The sequence below is a fragment of the Microplitis mediator genome, chromosome 7 (genome assembly GCF_029852145.1).
Source record: "Microplitis mediator isolate UGA2020A chromosome 7, iyMicMedi2.1, whole genome shotgun sequence".
NCBI lineage: Eukaryota > Metazoa > Arthropoda > Insecta > Hymenoptera > Braconidae > Microplitis > Microplitis mediator.
In genome coordinates, this window is record NC_079975.1 from 2,073,413 (window position 1) to 2,101,018 (window position 27,606).

The 27,606-nt window shown below is 33.7% G+C and overlaps 1 long non-coding RNA gene across 1 annotated transcript in view; it reads right to left on the minus strand.

Annotated features, from left to right (window-relative positions):
• Positions 1-2,675: 2,675 nt before the first annotated feature.
• The window catches only part of LOC130672146 (uncharacterized), a 37,399-nt gene continuing 12,468 nt past the window's right edge, over positions 2,676-27,606 (minus strand). Inside the window, exon 3 of the long non-coding RNA XR_008990642.1 lies at positions 2,676-2,923. This is a non-coding gene — a long non-coding RNA (uncharacterized LOC130672146). The remainder of the gene's footprint in view (positions 2,924-27,606) is intronic.

The window sequence follows — 27,606 nt, forward strand, 5'->3', positions numbered from 1 at the left end:
TGAATGTGTCTAGTTGAAGTGGGTATTGGCGGTGATTCGGTAACTCACGGACTGCTATCTGGTGATATGCTCCAGGTAGATAACGTGTATTGTCTTATTATTATTATTATTATGGTTAATTCTAGTCGGTCATGCCTCCACAGGCATGTGAAGTGAAGAACCCCGGAACTGATGTCCACATACTTGGTATTGTCATTATTATTATTATTATTCTTGGAATAAGGGACCACCACCTTTTATGTTGTTGTTATTGTTGTTGTGTTGAAACGGAGCAGAACTAGTATAGGGCTACGATGACTAGGGAGAGAAGCCAGTTTGGTTCCTGTACAGCGTCGTATGTGTACATATATATGTAATAACAAATGTTAGTGGCAGTAAAGGTGGTTATGAGAGTTGGGTCAACTGGATTTAATGCTCGGGCAAATGAATGAACAGGTTAAAATTTTCAAACCCTAAATTACACCTGGACTCCGATGTATTGTATAAGAAATATATATATATTATTTTTAAAAAATTAAGTATTATGTATTGCATTAAATGTATATGTGATTTGAGTTGTGACAATAAAATTAATAAAATATCAACACTGACCGCAGGATGGAATTCCACGCGCGTTGGTGAGTCACGATTCACGATCATCGTCCGGTTAAAGCCATAAATATTACTTTAAATGGACTTGAGGGCAAACGCTCGCGGCCATTGAAAGTGATATATCTGCAGCAAGATATATATATATATATATATATATATGTATGATAGTACAAAAAAGTAGAGAACGACAGCCTCAGTGGTGTTCGCCTCGTTTGAGTCTACACAATAGTGCAAACACGAAGCGCTTTAAGTTGCGGAATTGCTCGGTGCATATCTGCATCAGTGTTGCTTATTTTGCGACACACACCATCGTGCCGGGTTACATTGGCTCGAGTACACACGTACATGTGTATGTGTGAATATATTTAACGAACACAAGATGAACGGGAAGGAGAAAACGAGGGAGAGACGTAATCCTACTACACGTACAAATTAATCGCGCTACTGGTAGAAATGAATGCCGTTGCGTCGGTGTGTACCCGTACCGAGAGTAACCATTCACTTTTCCTGTCGCCCAACGTGACTATCACTGACACTAACACTGATTACTACGACACAGCTACGACGTCTACATTATTTTCCGTAGTGTATATATAAATATACGGCAGACTTTCTTATTCTCATCGGAGTAGGCAAAGCAAATAATAATCCGGCGTTCGAGGGAGTAGTCAATAAATAATCATTCCCAGTCCCGTGACCGTATAGTTATTATATACGTGGGCAGCCGAGAAGGCGTTCATTTGTGCTGTTAAAATAATTCTGTTAAATTTAAATAATATTTATAGGAATGACACCTTTGGATTTAATAATAATGGATAAATTTACTCTATACCTACTCTACTATTTACTATGTACATACATAGTGGCATTAACACAATATATATGTATGTAAATATGTATGGATGATCAGACATGCGATCAGTGACGCGTAAGCGATTAAGGTCCAATGAGCATCACCGGGTCGAAAGGTTTCAGCGGTACATTACATGCGATAGTAAGCTGATCAACTGATTGTCATCGAGTTATTGCGATGGGTTTGTTAAATTCTGGTATATCCGATTACTGGCTCAGATAAATTAAAGCCAGTAAGTTAATTTAAAAACTCGGAATCATTGTAAAAATACAAATATATATCGCGTTACTGATGCCATAAAGGCGTATCCCGAAAAAAATACCCTTGAAAAGGCATAAGGGCGTATAAAAAATTTTTTTCCGGGAATCGACGTAGTTATGCCTGAAACGGGCAGAAATGCAAAAAAAAAATTTTGGTACGCCCTTATGGCACCCAGGGTACCTACCGGGGGCCATAAGGGCGTACAAAAAAATTTTTTTCGGAAAACGACGTATTTTTACTTTAAATGCAGAGAAATGATAAAAAAATTTTTTTAAATTTGAAATTAACTTTGATCAAAATTTTTTGGAATACTTTTATTCAAAATGATCACTCTCAATCACAAATAAAGTGATCAAAGTTAATTTCAAACTTGAAAAAAAAAATTTTCATCATTTCTATGCATTTAAAGTAAAAATACGTCGTTTCCCAAAAATTTTTTTTTGCATTTCTACCCGTTTCAGGCATAACTACGTCGATTCCCGAAAAAAATTTATTGGTACGCCCTTATGGCATTTGTAACGCGATATATTAATGTGAGTTGATGATGATCAAGTTGATTTGTTATTGGGTGAAAATTTTAAGCTGGTACTGGTGCTGGTGCAACTGCACATAAAAGTGATCTCTGTACTGGCGAGAATCCAACTCACGCAAATAACTCCTCGACTAGCAGCCGTTTGGTTCTGTTCATATATAGATATTAAATATATACAATTATATACAATTTCCGAGCGAGTGTAACAAGTTGAGGTGTGTTCTTCAGGGATATCCGGCGAGAAGAAAATTATTTCAGCTAAAAAATGTTATTTCATTCCCAGATGCTACCAACATATATGCATATATGTAGTATACATACATATGTGGACATTAGATGTGTGACACATTAATTCTAGGAATAAACTCTTATTTCTACTGCATTCTCGTTATTGCTGTTGCATATGTGTATAATAGAAATAAGTTGTCTGATGGCGCATGTAGACTCCGGAACTGCCCGTTCAACTTAAACTGGTTTGCATGTGTCAAGCAAGCTTACCTTTATTCAGGCCTCAGGCTTCTTGCCTGTATACTGATCATGTTCTTGCTGATGCTGGCTGCTGTTATTGCCAATACAAACGTGTAAGATCATCACCGGCGATGATCAACGGTCGAGGCCTTTCCCCAGTTACACCTCTCCCATTATCTTCTTTCCTGTTTATTTTCATTTCCTTCTCACCCGAGACTCTGTACATCAACATATCAAACATTTAAAATTTTTAATTATTTTTATTATTTATTATTACGCTGCAAAAAATCAGGAGTAAGCACGGACTTTATTTCAAGCTCAGTTTTGAAATAAAAAATCGTTTCGCATACGGAGTCAATAGGGAGTTTTTTTTTTCAATAGAGTGATTTTGAGGGGGTGGATTTTATTTAAATTCACATCCACTCGATACGGAATTAATTTCAAAATAAACTTCTCTCCGTAGCGAATTTCACTCCGCACACAGTAAAAAATATTGTGTTAAAATCAACACAATCTGTGTGTTAAAAACGGTCCACACAATATTTGTGTTATTTTTCAACACAGACTATTTGTGTTAAAATTTCAACACTTTTTTTGTGTTGATTTTAAAGTAACACTTAATAAATGTTAATAATATCGATTTTTATACTAAGTAACACTTTTAAAGTGTTGAAGAGTAAATCGATTTAAAATTTTAAAACAACACAAAGAATTGTGTTGATTTAACACAAAATAATCAACACAAAAATTTTAACACAGACCGTTTTTAACACAATATTTTTTACTGTGCATTCACTTCCGATTTAATACGCGTTCACTCCGAAAATTTTTTACAGTTTCTCATTATTAATTACAACATATTGTTAATTTAAATAAAAATAAATATATGTCATTTAAAATTTAAATCATCATGTGCATGAATGAGATTATTATTCTTGACGTTTCCGCGCTTTTTATTATTATTTATTTCCACAATTATAATAATAATAATAATAATAGACAACTTCTGACTGAGGTAAACAACTATATACTATTATTATATATAGATATAGATATATATATATATATATTATTTTATTGACAACACACTACCTGTTGGACATAAAATTAACCATTTGCCTCTTATTTATTTTGTACAGACAATAAAGTAATAACACAACTTGTTTGTGGTTATTTTGAATAAATAACTAAACAATAAATTTGTCATATGTTTATAATACGTATTACGAAATGGAGATAATTAAAAATCATAAATAAATTAGAAATCACAGTGATTTTAGTGTCAGTAAATTTTTGAAGGATTATATTAAGTCTCGGTGTCGATACACTCCGAAGTAGTTTATCGCCGATGGTTAATAATGGCTTTGGTTACGTAGTCGAATCGCCAACAAGTCTGGAGTGTATTAGGATGCTGTATATATTTAATGTATGTATGTAAACATTAAATAAAGTGTACAAGTTACGCAAGACGCGTTTTAAATACTCAGCATCAGTCTCATAATCGTTTAGTTCACCTGTTGCGTTTTACGGAATATTTTAATTAAAATTTATCATTACCACATATGTACATATATATGTAGATTATAGACGTAAATATATAATAGCAGGCCTTGACTCTCGTGCTTATTTACTAAAACTTTTTATAATATCAAATAATTAATAATACTCTTGAGATAAATTTTAATAAAAACTTATAAAATAAATATGTAAAAATAAAATATATGTTAAATTATAATCATAACTTTTACGCGGTGTCCCCGATGCTCTTCGCGTATTATCTAAAATTGCGAAATATATTTTACGTCTATATATATATATATACATACATACTCTCTATAATATATATGATGGTATATTTGCGTGCGTTTTATATAACGACACACTCGCCAACATAAACAAATTTTTTACAATTATTTTTGTTATAAAAAAATCTTCTTTATTTCACTTTAATTTTATAAATAAAAATTCAAAAAAAAAATTTTAATGTTTGCCGTTAAATTAAACGATTTGTTTTTTTTTTTAAATTCCAATCAAATAAAAAAATAAAACAATTATTGTTTCCTGTCATTTCATAAACTAGTCGTTATATTTATGCGCACGTACATTTCATGTTTTCATATTACATCGAGTAATCGTACAGTAGACGCGTGTGCTACACTATATACAATAACATATATATATATATATATAAATATATGAAGCAGTGTAGGGTCGCCGCGAGATCGCCAAGTCATCAATGAAAGCCGTGACGTAATAAAACAACTCACGTGATTCTGGTATAGTAGATTCATTGCTGACATGACACGATCGACGATACATCAAGACAAGTCTCCTCTGACTGTAGAGTCCTGACAGACTTCTATTCATATTACGCATGTTCGTGTTTTATATCCTATACATACATCCGCACTAATTTTTTTTATTAAGTGTAAGATTGCCATCGTCATAAACTTTGAGTCATACTAATTTGAATATGTGCCTATTTAAATATTATAAATTTATTTTATCTCTAGCAGGTGTACCTGGCACTTGATTATCAATATTTAATATATTTATATTCTATAGTGGGTTTTCTCCGCTTTATATATAGATGCCAACATAAATATTATTAAATCTATGTGTGTCATCTATTATTGATACTTTTGCGTTACTCATCGTGACAGTGAACCGAAAGTTTGTTAATTTATCTCTGGGTTTACATATTTGATATACTTTACATCACAGTATACTCGGGTATAATTTACATACATTTATATATTATATATATGTGCGGAAACTATAAATGATAGATATATACATATATATAATGTATGTAAGTAACTCTATATTCAATGCAGAGAGCACTTGCGCGCTGATGCTGGACATTTTGATAATTAGGTTTACATATTAATTGACCGCACAATATATATGTATGCCATTGTCATTAAGTATAAATTAATAATTATTATTATTATGCAGGGCTATATTATATAATTTGTGAAATTTGAATACGATCTCGAGAGAAATTTTTTTTCTCGAAATTAAAACAATAGTCTGGACAAGGAAGATTTTTATATTTATATATATTGTTAAGTACACTGTAAAAAATCACCGGGGTAAGTCTAAGCGGTGTAGGTGTTATAATTATCGGTGTTAAATTTACCCCCGAAAGCGGTGTGAAAATAACGCCGCCTCCGGTGTAAATATTCTGTACCGGTGTTAAAATAACGCCGCCACTGGTGTAGATATTTTTTACCAGTGTTGAAATATTTTACTTTGTGAATATTTTTACTTACTCGATCACTATACACGGAGAGAAAATTATGGCAGCGGTTCCCATAATTTTGTGAAATTTGTTCCTATACCATCATAGAAATTACGACCATAAATTGTGGGAGCGGTTCCTATAATTATAGGAATGTTTCCCATAATTATAGGAATAGTTCCTATAATTATGGGAATGATACCCATAACACTATAGGAATGGTTTCTATAATTTATAGGAATACTTTCTATAATATTATAGGAACCATTTCCATAATATTATGGGAATGGTTCCTATAATAGTATGGGAACTATTCCCATAATATTATGGGAATGATTCCCAAAATGCAATTGGAATGGTTCCTATACCATTATGGGAATCATTCCCATAATATTATGGGAATAGTTCCCATACTATTATAGGAACCATTCCTATAATATTATGGGAATGGTTCTCATATTATCATGAAAAAATTAATTTAAAGAAGTGCAGTAATCACTTCTACAATACACAGAAATATTTTTAAACATAAAAACAAAAATTCAAACATTGAAAAAAAAAATCGTATTTGGCAAAAAAACATTAAAATTTTTAACAAGAATTTTTTGTCAGCACAAAACATTCAAGAAAATTCAAATTTTTGGAAATTTCTACACTATTGTGCAAAAAAAAAATTTAATGATATTATAGGGATGGTTCCCATAACATTATGGGAATAGTTCCCATAATATTATAGGAATAGTTCCTATACCAATATGGGAACCATTCCCATAATGGTATGGGAACTATTCTCATACTATTATGGGGATGGTTCCCATAATATTTGGGAACCATCCCTATAGTAGTATAGGTACTGTTCCCATACCATTATGGGAACCATTCCCATAATGCATAGCAAAACTTTCCATAATTTTCTTTCCGTGTACTTGTTAATAAATTATATTTATTATTAATTTTCATAAAGAACTGACATTTTTTGTGTTTTGTAATCTTTAAAGTTAATACTCCAAGCGGACGCAATTTACCCCGCTTTTACACCGGCATTACTCCGCTTTTACACCGGTATTACTCCGCTTTTACACCGGCATTACCCCGCTTTTACACCGGTATCACTCCGCTTTCACACCGGTATTTTTAACACCGGTGTATTACTTCTCCTACACCGGTGTAATTTCGTTTTTACACCTAGCGGAGTTAAAACGAGTCCATTTTTAACACCGCTCTTTTTACAGTGTACATTATATAATTTGTGGAATTTGAATACGATCTCGGGAGAAATCTCTTTTATTCGAAATTAAAACAATAGTCTGGACAAGGAAGATTTCTATATCTATATATATTGTTAAGTATATATATAATGAATAGGATTATGAAGTTAATGGAGGACTTGGTGCGTCGGGAGATCCTTTTGTTCATAGTTTTGCTTCAGGTTGGCACATAGTTTTCCATTTCTTCGTCCATGTCGAATCGATGATACCGAGCTTAGGACAAAAGCGCCGCAAATTGTTGGGAAACGCATCGTATCAGTTAAAATCACTGGTTGTCTGTAGACGAAAAGATGTTATCCGTCAGTGTATTATATCGCGAAGAAAATCTTTTTTTTTATTAAAATACGACTGACTCACTATCATATCTCTTGTTTTCGTTTTCTATAATTATTTTATTGCATATCACATGATACTGTGATTAATATTCCTAGAACTAGATATACACATAATTGAAAATATGTACATATACATACTTTCTAAAACTAGATTTTTAAAATTCTACTTTATCATAAATCCATTAAATTTGTATTATCGTTTATTTTTCGACGAATTCATTAGATTACTAGATTTAATCAACAGGATATTCTGATAAAGAAATTACATGTGAAAATAAGTTAGTATATCTTCCATTCATCTGATAAATTATATTCACCGTCCAAAAAAATCTCTATATATATATATATATTAGGGTGGCGCAAAAAAACCGACTATTTTTTTTTTTTCAATCTCGCATGAAAATTTGTTGGTTTACGATGTTTTAAGAAGCCTCTCCACAAATCAGCTCGATAAAAAATTTTTAAGAGGTCGCTCACGAATTTTGAAAATATCGAAAATGATCGAAAGTAGGATTTTTATTAAAAAAATTTTTTTTTTCTCGTGGCAGCAATAGTTTATATTTGTAAAATCATGACTATGCTGAAAATTTCAGCCCAAAATTTAAATATTTAAACGGCGCTCAAGAATTTTGAATGTTTCCGAGCGCAGTCTCTTGGACGTTTTTGAGCGACCCTTAAATATTAATAATAAAGCTTCTCGATTTTTTCACCATCAATTTGCATGACAATGAATGGAAATATAACCCGAGAAATAGAAATAATAAGTTATTTACATACTTTTTTATTTTTTAATTCAATTTGTAGGTTTTTTCGCTTATTCAAAACTGACCGAATTTCATTGTTTAAGACTGTTCTGTATATTTTTGGGTATGCAAAAGTTATATTTAAGTGAAATGACTACAATTGAGTTATAAAAACTAATTCAAACTATTAATTACATATTATCAGTTAATATTCGAAATTCTTGAGCGCCGTTTAAATATTTAAATTTTGGGCTGAAATTTTCAGCATAGTCATGATTTTACAAATATAAACTATTGCTGCCACGAGAAAAAAAAAATTTTTTTAATAAAAATCCTACTTTCGATCATTTTCGATATTTTCAAAATTCGTGAGCGACCTCTTAAAAATTTTTTATCGAGCTGATTTGTGGAGAGGCTTCTTAAAACATCGTAAACCAACAAATTTTCATGCGAGATTGAAAAAAAAAAAATAGTCGGTTTTTTTGCGCCACCCTAATATATATATATTAGGGTGGGCCAAAAAAAACTTTTAATTTTTTTTTTTTTAGCTACTACGAAAATATTGTTCAAGATGACGAAAAAAAAAATTCTGGTAAAGTTTCAGCCCTTAATATTAATATTAAGAGGTCGCTCATTGTGATTTTTGATTTCCCATTTAAATAACATGGAAAAAAAAATTTTTTTCAGTTTGGAATTTTCTACCTCGGCAATGGCTCATTGTACGAATAAGCGCAGCATATATTTTTGTAGGGAATTTAACGCTCTACAAAAAAAGTTTCTTATCATTTTTGGTTAAATCCATCTGTTCAAAAGTTATTGGAGCTCGAAGCCAAGTTAGAATAAATTTCGAGATCTTTTTACTTCTTCGGCGAAACTATCGGACTTATCATAAAATGTCATAAAGCTTTTTTGTAGACAATTTTATTTCCTACAAATTATTGTTGATAAATTTTTTCAAATTCTGCATTGTTTTCTAGTTATTTCCTTTTTAATTCCAAGCTCCTATAAAAATAGTGTTCTGATCGATTTTAAGAGCTTGGCATTAAAATAGAAATAACTAGAAAACAATGCAAAATTTCAAAAAAATTTATCAACAATGATTTGTAGGAAATAAAATTGTCTACAAAAAAGTTTTTATAACATTTTATGATAAGTCCAATAGTTTCGCCGAAGAAGTAAAAAGATCTCGAAATTTATTCTAACTTGGCTTCGAGCTCCAATAACTTTTGAATAGATGGATTTATCCAAAAATGATAAGAAACTTTTTTTGTAGAGCGTTAAATTCCCTACAAAAATATATGCTGGGCTTATTCGTACAATGAGCCATTGCCGAGGTAGAAAATTCCAAACTAAAAAAAATTTTTTTTTCCATGTTATTTAAATGGGAAATCAAAAATCACAATGAGCGACCTCTTAATATTGATATTAAGGGCTGAAACTTTACCAGGATTTTTTTTTCGTCATCTTAAACAATATTTTCGTAGTAGCTAAAAAAAAAAAAATTTTAAGTTTTTTTTGGCCCACCCTAATATATATATATATTTATTGTGTCTCATTCTTGAATTTAATCAAGCATCATCAAGCGTGTGATGAACGATGATCGACTCTTAAAAGGGACCTTAAAGGTTTATACTATCACATATACATACATTTATACATATATATGTGAGTAAGTGTATGTAGTTTCCATTCAAGGGTTCTTGCTTCATCATCTCATCCACAGCGACAATCGGAATGATGGTTAGCTGTTAGAGATGGCGAATTACTTTATATTCCGCGTGCAACTTTTTCAATAGTTGTCCTTCTTCCGTTGAACGTGAGTATGGTAGCATTTCGGATTATTCATGTACAAGTATTACATATATATAGATGAGCAATGTAACTGACAATGACGCACAATAGCCGTAGCAGCAGGTTGCTGATGTACGTCACAATACAGGAGTATAGTCAATGGCATATATATATATATGTATATATATATTGAATAAGGGGTCTCTCGAGAGTAGCCCGGATCCAGAGAATGTGGACTTAAAAGGCGCGTCATCGAGTAGTAGTCCACCACTGGTCCATACTCATTCTTTTATTCTGACACATATTGACACACGGCCTTTGAGCTGCTGGTCCATCAGCCAATCTATACATCATTCTTGCTCTTGCTCTTACTCGTTTTTTTGTTCTTGTTCCGATTCATTTCCACTGTACTCTGGTTTTTATCTTCATACTTTATTAGCCACCCAACTTGTTTACTTTTTTTTTGTTTGGAATCCCACTACTCGCGAAGATTCTCTTCTCATGAATCGCGTTTTCATTTCATTGCTATGGGGTCGTAAAAAACTGGGATGAATTAATACCGAGGAAGGGGGAGCTGGCGATGAGTAAAATTTGAAACACATACAAAAATCCAATTATGTTTTTTTTTTTTGAGTGTGTGTTTTTAAAAAGTTGATCATCAATCATGTAATGAGAAAAGGTTGTGCTCGTCGATACGTCTCCACGATGAAAGTTAATTATAACGGTCTACTACAATCATCTGCTGCTGGTAGTTTCTTTATTGCGTCAACGATTATTATCAGAGCGTGTCCAATCCTACTCGAGTAAAATTAAATATATAGTGTAGTATCATCCAGCAAGACGCCGATGATCCGTCTCGTCCTCAGCTTATTATTATTTATTTTAATATATATTTTGTTCGGAGATCGCGCGCTATTTATTATTATTTTTTACCGTCCCAATATCCCCCGCTTTGTTTTTATCTCCTCTCTTCCATACTTTTATTTATTTCTCGCCTCTTTTTATCCCCATCAGCACTCATGCGAATAAAGATGAGAGCGGAGAGATGCCATCCCAACGAGAGATCGTCAACGGCTGTGCCACTGCCTAGTTTTTTTTTCTTTCGCCTTTTAATTTATTTATTTATCATTTTTTTATTTTTATCTCGTGTCACACGATGGATCAAAGTCTTGAGATTTCTCGACACCACCAACACTAATTTCATATCTCATCATATTAATCTTACTCTCAGAGATTACACTCAGAGTTTATTGACATATTATCGCTGATTAACATCAAGGTGAAGATTAAATTAATCTACGAAAATTTAATTTAATTAGATGAACATAAATGTACACATAATATATATACATAGGGGACGGGGGGCAAAACGGAGTACCCCCAAAATTTTGTAAAAAATTTTTTTTTCCTCTGGATCCAATAGTTTATTTAATATCCAAAAAAAATTTTTTTTTCACTCGTTTTTTTTATAGAGGGTGGCCATTAGGGTGGGCCGAAAATCGCTTTTTTTGAATTTTCATTATTAATACCAAAACTATTTTTCCTCGTACAAAAAAAAATTTTTTGGAAATCAAAAAAAAATTTTAGGTTGATATTTTAGGCTCGCCAAATCCCGCTAAAGAAGTTGTTTAAAATTTTTTTTCCAACACATTTTGATCGGAAATTTTATTCTCTACAAAAAAGGTCCTATAATAAAATTACGTAAAGTTGATGGTTACTCAGATAATTGCAATTTTGCTCTAAGAAATGAAATTTTTTAAGATATTATTACTTTTTCAGGGTAAAAAAATAAATACAGAAAACCTGAAATTTTTTTTGTTTTCCGAAAAATTTTTTTTTTGTACAAAAAAAAATATTTTTGGTATTAGTAATGAAAATTCAAAAAAAGCGTATTTTCGGGCCACCCTAGTGGCCATTTTGCCCGCAAAAATGAAAAATTTTTTCTATTTACTTTGAATATAATTAAAAAAAAAAAAAGATTTCCGTAAGTATCCCGTTTTGCCTCTCCCCCTCTACTCCCCTATGTATTTATAAAAATATATATACATACGAATGATGAAATTTATAAGCGTTATTATTATTACTATTACGTGTGCTGAGTATTCGCGGAAAATAGTATTATATATTGAGGATGCAACCGCGGTAATTCACAATCATTCTCAAGTTCGCGGAAACGCCGCGGGATTCTACGAACTGGGAAAACGGTTCTCGTTGCCGTTGGTCAAAGAGCTCGCGACAACGATTCAAGTAACGTATACACATAAATATACACGCATGTACATACACACATGTACATATATATACTCATACATATATGTATGCAGTAGAACCATCACGACAGCGCGTTGCGAACCAAAAGAGAATAAGACAGCGCGTGGGAGGTTGTGTTGCAAGGTTGTGTTATGTCGACTCGTTCAAATTAAATTAATGAATAAGACACAATAAGACTTCTAGCTCTTGCTCAGTTCTTCAATTTTTTTTCTACCCCAATGTTTCAAAAATTTAAATATCCAAAAATTAATAGACTGACATTTTTTAAAAATCATAAAAAATATAAATTCGTTAAATAATAGAATTTAAAAAATTTATAAACATATATATATATACATATATATATTGTATATATATATATATACATATATATATACAATAAGACTTCTAGCTCTTGTTCAGTTCTTCAATTTTTTTTCTACCCCAATGTTCAAAAATTTAAATATCCAAAAATTAGTAGACTGACATTTTTTAAAAATCATAAAAAATATAAAGTCGTTAAATAATAGAATTTAAAAAATTTATAAACATATATATATATACATATATATATACAATAAGACTTCTAGCTCTTGTTCAGTTCTTCAATTTTTTTTCTACCCCAATGTTTCAAAAATTTAAATATCCAAAAATTAATAGACTGACATTTTTTAAAAATCATAAAAAATATAAATTCGTTAAATAATAGAATTTAAAAAATTTATAAACATATATATATATACATATATATATTGTATATATATATATATACATATATATATACAATAAGACTTCTAGCTCTTGTTCAGTTCTTCAATTTTTTTTCTACCCCAATGTTCAAAAATTTAAATATCCAAAAATTAGTAGACTGACATTTTTTAAAAATCATAAAAAATATAAAGTCGTTAAATAATAGAATTTAAAAAATTTATAAACATATATATATATACATATATATATACAATAAGACTTCTAGCTCTTGTTCAGTTCTTCAATTTTTTTTCTACCCCAATGTTTCAAAAATTTAAATATCCAAAAATTAATAGACTGACATTTTTTAAAAATCATAAAAAATATAAATTCGTTAAATAATAGAATTTAAAAAATTTATAAACATATATATATATATACATATATATATTTGTTTTTCTGCAGCCGAAATGGGAAGTGCTAAGTAGATTTTACCTTGAAACAAATATTTACAGAACGATGACAAATAAAATAATCAAGAATGTATAAATATGTTTATTATACATTTCATATATATATATAGATGCGAGTGAATGTTAAAAATTTTTTTTCCGCGAAAACTCGCGTGGAATTCAAAAGCATCATCTTCACTCTCTGTAATTTGTTTATAATATATAGTAAATAATGTCCGCCATGGCACGAGTCCAAACAATTCCTGTCTTAATATATTATTACTCAGATATATACATATATATATAGTATATATATAAAAGTATTTCCCCATTAATCGGCACTTTGGCTATTCGCAGCGAAATAATTTGCTCGTCCCGATTGTTCAATATTTAATTGTGTACTGCGCGATAACATGCAACTCGAACAAATATCTGACAGCATACGCGAATAAATATAGACAAATACTCTGATAATCTCGTATCGATTTGAGTAAAAGTTTAAAACTGTGTCATCCATTAACTCATTTAATAATAGAGTATTCATTTGCTAAGAAATGATGAATTTTTGGTTTATATACAGCAGCGTTTAAAATGTATGTGAAATATTTTTAAACTTTTATTATTCCATTGCCCGAGGAATATCACGGGACATATAGGGGAAGGAGGGGCAAAACGGGATAGGCCGGCAAAATGGGATACTCTCAAAATTTCGTCAAAATTTTTTTTTCTCGAAAAACTTTCGAAAATGGTCAAAAATGACATCTAGTATCATTTTACACTATTAAAAGCTAAAAAAAAACATTTTTATATTTTTTGCGAAAAGTATAATATTGGCGCCAATTTCAAATTTTGAAAAGAAATAACAAGGAAAAACTTCTTTAAAAATATGTTGAGAGTAAATTTTATTACTTACATAAATTTAGAAAGACATTATTACATCAATTTTATTCACTTGAAAAAAAAAAAAAAAAAATTTACTTTTTTTTGGGGTATCCCATTTTGCCCGCAGAAAATAAAAATTGTTTTTCTGATGGCAGTCTAAAATTCGATATATTTATTTCAAATAGAATCAAAATGAAGCCAATTTACGATATGTATGTTCCTAAAAACTAAATTTTTCGTTAAGTATCCCGTTTTGCCCCCCCTTCCCCTATATATATAGGTATGTAGGTATGTACATATGTTTTATTTCCTCGACTACAATTCGTTATATTTGAGCAGCGACAGAGATGATAATAATTATTGCTCAATTGAGATGAGTAAGTACACTAACTGTGACTGTGACTACGATGAATGATAGTGGTGACGTACATCACGACACATGAATCACGAATGCGGATGTATATGTACGTGGTCTATTACCTAGAGAGTAACAGTAGGTCTCGTTAATTTCCTTTTATTTACCAAAAAATCTCCATATTTAATCTCGCGATATTTATTTTCATTTAATTGTATAACATCTGTACATTTATTACTCTGTTTTTTATGTCACTCGCCATGTTTGATTATTTCTAAGAAATCAGCAAATAACAGCTTGGGCGAACGAGACTCAGCAGCAGGAACAGCAGCAGGGAGGCGTCGTGCTGGAGCTCAACCTCCTCGAGGCCAACGATCTTTATTTTATTTTTTAAAAACTTTTTCTTTTGCTGGTTCTCTCAAACTCACTTGCTATGACTCTCCCCATATTATCCTTCAACTTCATCGTCTTCTTCTTCTTCTGGTTCTTTACCCTTTTCTCAGTCCCTTTATTCTTTTGTACTTTCCAACCCACCACAATTCCCCGAATTTATGTAACAAACTCGCCTTTCCATGCTTATATTTACCATCAGGTCTCATTCCTGAAGTGTCCATGTGTCCGTGTGTCTGCCTAATTTTTTTATCGCCGTCCAACTAACCAACAAACTCTCCCTCTTCTTATTCGAGGATCAACTGTCGCCAAAAAATACAAACCTGGACATACAACCACATCTTCATATAAATTTATAATGAAACAAAAAAAAATATGATGAATGTACAACAACAGGTTGATCTTCTTTGTCATGTCATATCTAGACTTGGTCTTAGTCTTGGTCTTGGTCTTGGTTTTGGTCTTGGTCTTGCTCTTGTCAGTGGAACTGACATATCACGTGACCTGATACGGCAAGTTATGCAAGTGGCGTACACATTATTCATGTCTTACGCATGCGCTTCCTCTGTTGAGTCCCTAGTGTTATATCTATATAGATATTGCATGCATGCATCATCACTGCACATTGCAGTTTATAACGTAATAGAGTCTCATAAGTACGACAGAGATAACTCCCATTGCATCAACGTTGCATCCCAGCAACATCATCACCGGCTGATGTCAACCGAACAACAAAAGTATGAAAACTTGCAATTGCGTAGGTGACATACGTCACACATGTGCAGTTTGTAAACATTCTATTGTAAAAACTTATCGAATTCCTGTCAATAGACGTAGAAGAGGGTGGGGCAGAGCGGCCCCCCCTGAAATTTTAATAAAAAAAAAATTTTTTTTTTTCGACTAATTACTACAAATCCGGTATGTTTGCGCATTTTTACCCCTACGCATGACATTTGGGGCAAAATGAACAAGCCCAAAATTTCGAAAAAGTGATTTTTTTATATTTTTATCGTCAAATTAAAAAAAATTATTATAATTCCACATTTCTAGCCCTACGCATAACACCTGGGGCAAAATGGACCAGCCGAAACTTCCGAAAAAATTATTTTTTCATATTTTTCGGCCGTGTCTCGATGTAAGAGGCAAATTTGGTCACTAAAAATTTGTAAAAATAAAATTTTTTTTTTTAGTTGATAAATTTTTGAAATAAAGTAAAACTATAGAATTGATTTTTTTTTTTTTATTAAATAACAATTAGTAATTAAGGTAATCGAGAGTGAACGATTTATTACACCTTAAAAAATTTTTTTCGAGTAATATAAAACCAAAAATAGTTGTCAAGAGAAAGAAATACATTCTTAATGATGAAAACAATTTAAAAAAAAAAGAAAAAAACAATTTTTTTATCATTTTTTGGAGGGGGGCCGCTCTGCCCCACAAAAAAAAATTTTTTTTTTTCAGATTTTTGGCAAAATGTCCATAAATTTGTTCGAAATAGGACAAAAGTAAAGTGATCTTATGGTTGAAAGCCACAAAAAGTAATAATTGGCTTAGGGGGGCCGCTCTGCCCCACCCTCCCCTATTTATTTTTACAAAAAATTAATTAACAGTACGGAAATAATTAACGTTTGAAATAATTACTCTATATTTATAAATTATTACGATGCGCCCATATTTGTTGCAGTCTATGGTATTTTTATTAAAAGGAAACACCATAATCTTTACACACATCAGCACAGCATAGTGAACTATTATGCATATTATATATATATGTACCCGCGATGTATTTCTGCCTCTATAAATTTAATTGCCGGAGAGGATAAATGCGATTCCCGTTTAACGTTAAAACGCGAGAGAGGAAAGAGGCGTCGGTTATTACCTACAACTTTCTTGGAACTCTCTTATTCGCACGCGATTATTCCACACTCATCGCATACCGCATTTTATTTACATATATGTATCTATTATACCTGGTAATGTTTAATTTATTTTTAAAAATTACAGATATTACTTTATCAACATTATCATTATCAGCGACCACTTGATGCTTTAAAAAATTATCTTGCTTTAGTTGACGTAATTAGACTTGATAAATTATTTTCTTTAGTCATTTTATTACAGTTGACATATCATATCATAAATATATAAACTATAGCAAGTAGTTTATATCAGGAGTGACGATTGAAAAAAAAAAAAATTTATCATGTTTTCTTAACATGTAATCCCCTGTAACCACCTCTACCTATTTACCTTGACGTTCATTCATATGATAGTGCAGCATCAACAAGGCCGTTTAGTTATATATATATATGTATATATATTTGTATGTATGTTTTTACAATTTACGTGAGTTTGTAATAGCGCATTTCCTTGTACGTAGTGGCGCATTTGAATACATAATCTACAGCTCGGTGATATATAATCGAGAATTTGAGTATATATGTGTATATATATTTTATATTCTTGACATTATGATATGATGATTCGTCAACATTTCAGTAGAATTCATTCTATTCAGTAAATCACCGAATTGTCGTGTGGGTGATGTGCCCGTCAGCACTGACATCTGTTGATTCCTCGTCTTTGCGGACTATAGACACATTTATGTGTTTGCAGAACTAAGATTACAGTAGCCGATAAACCTAGTATCTAATTGTACCTAGAATTGCAAATTGCAACTCACCACGAGAACCGAAACTAGTCATTTGTTCCGTTCGGACAATTCTGGTTGGCTTATTTTTATCTACTGAAAATCGTGTACTAAACGAACTGTCATCTATAAAATTTTGGTTAAAATTTTTTTTTGCAGTACCTGAGTCAAAAAACAAATTCTAGTTCAGTCCTCAAAAGCTTCAATTCCTTTGATGTTTCTTTGCCGCCTAGAAAGTAACACTACTTTAGTACTCAAAATCCTCAACGAATGAAAAGTTATAGTTCGGATTTTGAAAAATTTTAGATAGAAAGGGGAGGGAGAGAATACGTCGGATGAGACCGAGGTTAAAATTTGTTTTTTTTTATTATATATTTAAATTACAATCTGTTATATGATAACAATAAATAATTTTTGTGATTCTGTGTACATGACGGGTATTTAGGACAATGTCCACTATTATTGAAAACGATTTTTTAGATCAATTGTTTTGAACCGTTTTAGTCTTCTAGTTGTCTCTTTGTTTAGTAGTTCTGATGCCATGGGATTTGGATGGTTTTCTAGTCTGCCTTCGTATTTCACGCTCAGTCTCATAATTTCTTCCTTGATAGTCGGAATGCTCAGGTCTCTACTTATTATTGCGTTGGATACATACCAGGGGGCATTAACAATGTTTCTAATTGTTTTGTTTTGAAATCTTTGTAATATTTCTAGATTTGAGTTGCTGGCCGTGGGTTTAAATGCAGAAAAAATTATTCCTGTATGTTTTGAGTATTTTGAGGCTCTAATCCAGATTATGTTAATCCAGTTTAGTCCTCAAAGGGGTAAAATTGGTCGTAACTAATACTTTGAGGACTAAACTAAGATAACTTTCTATACACTGTAAAAAATCACCGGGGTAAGTCCAAGCGGTGTAGGTGTTAAAATTATCGGTGCTCAAAAATCTCATTGAGAACTTCGAGACTTAAATTCGAATTTTTTTTTTGACCCGGGTAAGATCTGATCAACAATTCGAAATTAATAATATAAAAATTAAAACATGAGATGCAACGAGTACATGCACAGAAAAAAATATTTTAGCCGCTTCAAGAAATTTTTGCTTTATGAATTGAAAAAAAAAATCTTGGGGTGAGAAAAATTTTTCTAGTCCTAAGAAAATTTTTGTTGTTATTTTATAAGACAAAATATGTCTTACACCAATGAATTTTTTTTTTCGTACAATAGCGTGACACTGACGGTTACAAATATGCTTAATATAATAATAACTTACCAATAATACCCTCGTAATTGCCTCGAATCACGGCATATTCACCTGTTATACAAAACGTATGGCCTCGTGACTTATTTATTCCCTTACACCTCGGATCCACCGGAGTAATAAAAAAGTCACGTTCAATTTTTCTGTCCAAAGACAAATTTCGATTAGAAAAATTTCATGTCTTCAATCTAATCGACCTTTTATTGACCTCCTTCCCCAATTTTTAAACTTTTTTTAAATTTCTCTAGCCAGTTCCGTTAGAAAATTATTTCATCACAGGACGAACCGAGACAAAATCCAACTTTAAAAAATTTTATTTAAAAATATATAAACCCACAAAAAATAAATCTATACAAACTAGTACGCCCACAATTCAAATAAATTAAATCCACAATAAAAAATTATTTTCCCAAAAGTAATTAAAATTTTTCCATTAACTCAAAATTTTCCGACCCGGAATCCTCTATAGTTAGAGTTAAATTTCCCTCGAGCTCAGCTTCATTATTTCAGCGTCCAATAAAAAATAATTTTATTGCCGTCCACTTAAATAGGTTTTAGTATAGACAGTAGCCGTCCATCCGTGATGATGATCATGATGATGACGGTGATAGCCGGCAAAGCGACGAGTCTACAATAAATTGTATGCACGATCGGGAATCCTTTTACGGTGGACGCCTTCCTCCCCCATTCTCTCCCATCTGTCATACACATACACGTCACTAATTGTAGTTGTAGATGTAGATGTAGACGTAGACGTAGTAATAGTTATAATATAATATGATGGCGACGGTGATGGTGTACACAGTCAACAGACGCAGGAGCGACTCACTCACGCGTGAATACGTTCAAAGGTAGGTCAATGTACCGGTACACTGTACAGCATATAGTCCGTATACACACATCTGAACCATGTTGCCTACTCCCTCGCTGATGGTGATGCAGCTTTTATTTATTCATCCGGAAATCACGTATTTTTTCCGTCTCAAGATATACAGACGATACTAAACCTGTTGGTCACTTTGATCATCAACCTCGAACACCACGCCCGTCTCCGATATATTACACACATATTAAATTACCATTTTTCTCAATATCCACTTACATGCATAGACATATCCAGCGAGTAATTACCGCGTAATTAGTTACTATCGACCACCGAAGCATTGATCGCATTACTAATTAGAGCATGCTCTGTGCTACTCACACTCCGTGAACGTGTTATTAAATTCATAACCCACAAGTGGTCTGGTGTTTGACATTCCACTAAAATATATACACACATATATATATATATATATATATAGTAGTTTATATAGACCTATATATATATGTACAAATAAGTCTTCAAGACATTCCGACACTAAATAGATTTATTTTCTCCAACACGCTCGCGTAATTGGATTGCGTGGGAGACATGTGTATGTATATATTTAACGTACAACATTAATTTATATATAAATACACATATTTTACATGTATACATATACATTTGCGCAATAAACTTGACGCGTGAATCCGCAACAGTTTGCCAATGGAAACATGTATGAATATATTATTATTATTGTTATTATTATTATTATAATATAACTAACTCTCTCGAGCGACCCTTCAAGGCAGTCTACACTCACAACCATATTTTTTTCCACTTGTCTTGTGCGCTTTAATGTACAAAGTAAAAGTAAATAAAATCAATGAAATAATTGTACAGCTAAAGTAAGATTGACGTTTAAAAAAAAATCTTACGTCTTGGTATGTTGCCGTGGACTATTATTACATCACGGAGAATATAAATAAGAATAGGAATAATAATAATAATAATAATAATAATAATAATAATAATAAAAGAAGGCATAAATTTGTATGAGCGAATCTCTCTGGACTAGGATTAAACCAGCGGTCATTAAAATATGCGCGAATGAGAGAAATTTAAAGATAAAGAGGACAACTCATCAAGAGCCAAGTCAAGCTGGCATTGCGCTGATATGACGGCAAATACAAGAACGTATATATATGTAGATTTAGTACATGTGTTATTATATACAATAATAATTATAAGAGTGTGCGTGTGTTAAGGAATGGAAATAAGGAAGAGAGGGATCAGGGAGCTCCGACAAACTGACGCCAAGAGACTCCTACCATAGCCCACTACTGTACTACTACTACTACTACTACTACTACTACTACTACTGCTACTACTACTCCAATATGTACTTTCTTACTTGCTCTCGTGTACTTTTGTCTATAGACGTGCGTTGAAAGAGCGAAGTAAATCAACCCACGCAATATCACATGCTCATATTCACATCGATGTACATGTGCGTAATATATAGACTCATACTGACATATATATTTATATATATGTACAGTATACACACTTAAGTTTGCTGGCAAACAACTACACCGAATGAATAGACAGCAAACGATAACGACCGAGCCGACGACGAGGAATTCCTTCTATACGCCAGCCATGCATCAACTAATATATCATACATATTAAAATATATATGTAGACAGCTATTTTTGTGCAATTAATCAGTACATAGATAACTTGTACTGTCACTAAAAATTTTAAATTTATTTATAATACAGCGCAGAATAATTGAAACTGCCGGCTGTTAATTTTATTTTAGTCTTTATTGCAAATGTCATTTATTAGTGTGTTAAGTACATTTTGTGAAAGCACGAGTTAAGTGTCCGAGTTATTAAAAAGCATTTTATTTGCAGGGTCCACCTACTTGGACACCGCGTTACGGTCTATGGACTCAGATGCTCTGAATAAGAGTCGCAATTTAATCATCAGTGCGTGGTTGCCAGCGTGTACTTAACTAAAGTAAGAGTGCACAGAATCACTTTGTCAGCATCAGCAGCAATGGCCAAGAGACCAAGCGTCAGAAATAGCCGCACAGTGCAGCTTTTTTTGCATGATCGGTATATGTAATAAGTATGTGGAGTTAAGGGGGATAGCCACTGAGGATCGAAAAAATAGGTGATTTTCGGGAATTTTTTTGACTGGAATAATAAAGGAATTTGGGGATCGGGTTTTTTTTGTTTTATAAAGTATACATTGAAGATAATTCTCCTAAATTTTCATTAAAAAATATCATGTTGTTACAAAGTTATAAGCATTTTTGTGGAGCAACAAAAAAATTTCCCCCACCACGGTGTCATCTCTAACTCAAAAACGGATTATCAGAAACAAAAAAACCAAACGGCGTTGTAATCTGTATGCATGTGGTTATCGTTGCACATAGGGGATTTTGAAAATTTTGATTTGAAAAAAAATGGCGACATATTAAAAATTTTTTCGTTATTTTTTCTCATTTTTTTGGATTCAAACAGCCCTAAAAAATCTTAAAAATCAAAATTTTCGAAATCCCTTACGTGCAACTTTAGCTACTGAATAGACGAATACGGCAAAAAAAAAAGTTGCGAATCGGTTGATATTTATGCAAATTACAGATGCCACCAGTTCAAAAAAAATAGTTTCGAGAAAAACGCGTTTAAAGTTTTTAGTCGATGCAGCGGTCAGTTGACGCGCTGTCACAAAAATTACTATAACTTGAAAAATATTCGGAATTTTCATATAAAACTCTAGATACATATTTTTGAACATATAAACTTTGATTTAATAAAAAAAAAAAAAAAAAAGTTTTTTTTTGAAATTTCACAGTGGCTATCCCCCTTAAATTAAACGGAGAGAGTTGTAAAAAAGAAAGAAGGAAACAAAATTATTTATACATATACATATATTTAAGACGAGAAGCCCCAAGTCTTTGCGTGTAGTGAGGGAAGGTCGTAGTTGGAGGCCGCGATACCGCGCGGTGCTGAGACGAGGTCGAATAAGGCAGTCGACTAATAATAATAATAAGGGATTCAAGAAGATGGTGGGTACTGACAGGGAGAGAAGACATTGAAGACATCAGAAGCTGACAGAGATGGACCATAATAATAATAACACTTTATACTGTAGTGTAGAGCTGGTCTCTGGTCTCTGGCATGATGCCGGTTCAGCGGTTTTGTTGCTGTGATGCCTGTCTTGGGTTTGGGGAAGCCCTCTCGATTATTTCTTGTCCCACAGTATGGAGTAGGCTTAGCTGTAGAATCGCCCGTACTATTTTAGCTTCTCCCGGGACACACAAATAGACAATCTGCCATGCTTGTGCAGCAGACTGCCAGCCAGGACAGGGTTATAACGAGTTTGTTAGGCTTACTTCACAACTTGCTCGCAATCCGGTGTCGCGTGTGAGTATGTACTCACATATATACGCATGTATATTTATTATTTATTTATACTCCATGTTTTCTCGGCATTTTCTCCCCACACTCGCTCGCCCACCTAGTCGTTTAATTATATTAAATCAAAATATACCGGCTCCATTCACAATTAACGTTAATGCCTGTCTCTCCAGATAACATTATACTATTTTACTTTTTTTATTTTTAAAAAACAATACCTACCTGCGTATAAAAAAAAACGATAATGATAGACGGGCTGTGGATCGAGTATTAATTGAGGAATTATTCTAGGAACTGGGGATCTCATTTGCGATGAGTAGGTTATATGTGTAATATGTATATATGTATTATACAGAGCCCGAGGTTGTTGGTGAGCGTGGTAGCGCTGGCTGGTGATGTAGCGGAGATGATACCACGTAGTTGGTCTGAATAAGCCGAGGCTGAGTGAACAACCTCAATTGGAAGACAGTAGGGGATTCCATGGTGGCGCCGGGTCTCTGGGGTCTCCGGTCCATCGGGGCGTAATAAAAAGACGAGGATAGAAGGAACAACCACCACAGGCACCAAGACGTGCATGTACACATCTCAATGTGCGCGAGAGTGTGGAGATGGTGGTCTTAAACTGCTCGGTAACGGAATGGAGGACCGATCAGAGTCGACCGGAGTGAAGTAGTATAGAGTAGAGGCGTTTCTCTTGATCCTACGCTACACTACACCAGCTTACGCAAGCTGATACGATGCCATGCTGGTGTGGTTCCGAGCCCATGTAGACTATACTCGCTCACTTATCATTGTTATTATCATTATATTTTTTACTTGTGTGGGTTTCGCTTATCGTTTTATCTTCTCGCACTCCTCGGGCAGTCTTTGTCTCACTCTCGATGATATTTCCTCCGATGAATAGCCACTTGGCCCTTCTATCTGCTTTCTTCTCTCTCTGTCTCTCCCTGTCTCTCCCTCTTTTTCTGTCTCTCCCTCTCTCTATCTGTCCTTTTCACTTCAGCCGCCGCCGTCTACTCGGTGTGACGAGCCAATATATCAAGGTAGATGTGTGTGTGTGTGTGTGTGTGTGTGCGTACGTGGGGATTCCTCGTGGCGCCGAGCGTCTGCTCTGTGCCAGAGTGTTATATCGTACGAGTCTCATACACACTCATAATTTCACATCCACATATACATATGGCCTGTATATATATATATATGTACATACATATACTGTGTATCTCTTTTTACCCAAGTCACAGCGAGATCACAACTCGGCATGCAGGCTCTCAACTCGGCTCTGATACTCAGTACAGCTTTCAGCTTTACTCGTTCAGGGACGGGTTTTAAATAAGAGTTGCCAAGTTAAGAGTAAGTGGGGACAGATACTAATACTACGTTGAATAATCTCTCAACCTGTACTATACTCTCTTAATGCCCACTTGCCTTGAATTGTGTGCTATGCTATGTAATGCTGGATGACTGGCTGTACGGTACAGCACAGCAATATGGACTATACACAAGTACGTTTCACATTGACGACATACATTCAGTCCATCAGGCATTTGGAGGATCTATATCACAGATAATGCCAATGCAAGATAATGATGATGATGGGGTGATATGCTGGGGAATAATTCAGCATACATGTGATGGAAACGACTAAACGTCACGTTGGTTCCGAGAAACTCCGGAGAACTGGATGAGGAAATCTCGGAAAATACCTGACAGCAGGTCAGAAGATAAAAGAAAAGTTCCAAGGCTTAGAATTTTCAACAAACATTTATTATCCTTGTAATCCTCTTTGGGGTGTGCAGCTGCTTCTGTCTAGTGTCTAGTCGTCTGCTGGACCCAGTCCCTAGACCCCGGATCCTACTAGATGTAGACCTACTCGAATCTCTATTGTTGAGGATTTTTTTCAGGTATAACTCGCTATTGTAGCAGTCTATATATATATCGAAGGCTGTAAATTGTCAGCCGAGTTATTTCGTCACTTTTTCGAGAGAATTTCGAGTCATGCCTTGGGCCGTAATTTCTTGGAAAATTAACGAAAATAATTTTTTTACTTAAATTTTAAGGCATTTTAAATGTAACCATAATTTTTTACGGCACATAAATCTGTGAGCGGTTTCGAGGAATTTTTTTATGGTAAAAATAATATACTAATTTGTTAATAAAAGTATACATATATATAATAAATATCACCACATAGTGATCGCATGCATCAGGTCTCGGAATAACCGCAATGTTAAATAAAATATAAAGGAATTACTAGTCAAAAAAAAATACTCGTTGCAATCGGGAATGCCGGAAGTTAAAAATATACAGCAGGTGTTTTATTATTATTGCTATTCATACGCATATTGTTACGATCTATGTGTACTAAAAACTTGTATTCTCATACTCGTTACCTGTATGTACATAATCATAGTGATGGTGCTCCATCGATCCTCCAGTAAGCGGTATTCTGGATTCTGGGTTCTGGTTCTTCCTCTTTGCTTACACTCTTCTATTACATACATTCACATATATATATAAATGATCCAAGTGTGTCTTATTCAGCAAGTGTTACGTTATCTCAAGTAAAACCAACAGCCGGAAATTGCGTATCGTCGTCTACTGGCAGTGGCATCTCCTCAGCTATTTTCTCATGTCGCCATCATCGGAGGGTTAAAAAAAAGTGTGTCGACTTGCTATGTACATTTTTTTTCAACTCGTATTTTTATTGTCCAGGGTCCAGCGTGGCTACTGCACGTGTGTATGTATGTAAGTACACATATATGGATGTATGTGTAGTATAACGTGGACCTTAATGGTTCACAGCGGGGTATAATACGCAAGATGGCGTCGTCGGGCGACAGCAGCATTCTAAAAATAAACCATCAGCCTCAAGACTACAACTGCTGCTCAATATCAAGTCAGAGTGGAGGTACTGTACTCTACTCTATAACTACAGTATGTATCATATATATACATATATATACATATATAAATGTGTGATTGTATGGGTGGATGTGTAGGAAGAAACTATTCGGTGGTGGTGGGTCTCCTCAGTCTTCATTTAATCTATTCGTTAGGTGCGACCCTGTGAACTGCGTCAACGACGTCTGTCTAGAGAAGGTATTCATGTTATGTTAGACGCCGCCAAGTCGCCAGTCGCCAGTGAGACGCCTATAATCACTGCGTATACCTTCGGAATATGCGGGCAAACAAGCCAGAGCACAAGAGCTGCCGGGTAGAGAGCCAAGTGGAGCTAGAGGAGCTGAGTGTAATACATAAAGCGACCTTGGCATAATGGGTTGTGAGGAAAAATCCATTAGCTCGAGTCGCCATACCTCCAGGAAGCTCATTGATACCGAGTCCACTGATAATCATGAAAAATGAATGGACTTGTTGTTAATTACTCTAGGGAATCGCCGAGGAAATAATATTTTGTTTGGTGACTGTTGGTTCAACGACCGTCTTGGTTTGTTCTTGATGCGTTTGTAACGAAATGAGCAAGAGAAACAAGAATCGAGTGATGTTATATTGTATGTAGTGAGTATAAGGCTTGGAAGTGGTGAGAAGAATAAGACAGAGATGATAAAGACAAAGACAAAGACGAAGAAGAAGAAGCCAAGCACCTTTCACGAAGACTACAAGCAATCAAGAGTAGAGTGGAGGAGATGGTTGGACATCTGCCGACCATCTGCCGCCGGTATGGGTACGGGAGCAAATGTGCCCAGACCGGGCCAGACCACATCCCTTCCCCTCTTCTTGTCGTCCTTTTTCTTGCTCTTCTTCTTCTACTTCTTATTCGTCTTGGTCTCGGTATTGGTCTTCATCTTCGTCTTGATCTTCTCGTTCTTATTATCCCCGTACTAAAAGCAGTCTGGTCCTGAACAACCCAGAGCAGAGTGATGGAGTAGAGCTTCCGGCGAGAAAGCAAGGTGCGCCAAAAAATTTCTGGCTGTACGCGGAATCACCGTGTAGTATGCAGTCATTTCTTTCTCTCGAAAAACTGGTCATCTTGATACTCCAGGAGAAGGTTTGCGGTAATTTTGGGAGTGCCGGCGTGTGGTAATCGGGTAATTGGCAATCAAGGCCATATCACCGGCAGCAGGCAACCCATCAGCAATGAGTTCGCAAGCTGCTACGCATCATATTACAGCCGAAACCCCAGATTTATTGCCGTGATCTTACGCTGTAGATAACGGACTTATTACATATAGACATATATGTATATAAATGATGTACAGGGCACACTCTATCATCTTTTCAACGCGGTAAATCATGTATGCAGTCGAAAATAACGTTTAATAAGCCGCATCTCTTGATGATAACCTTCTATTTGCTGCTGATAGATCGTAAATTAAGTCAGAAATTACGCGGTGACAAT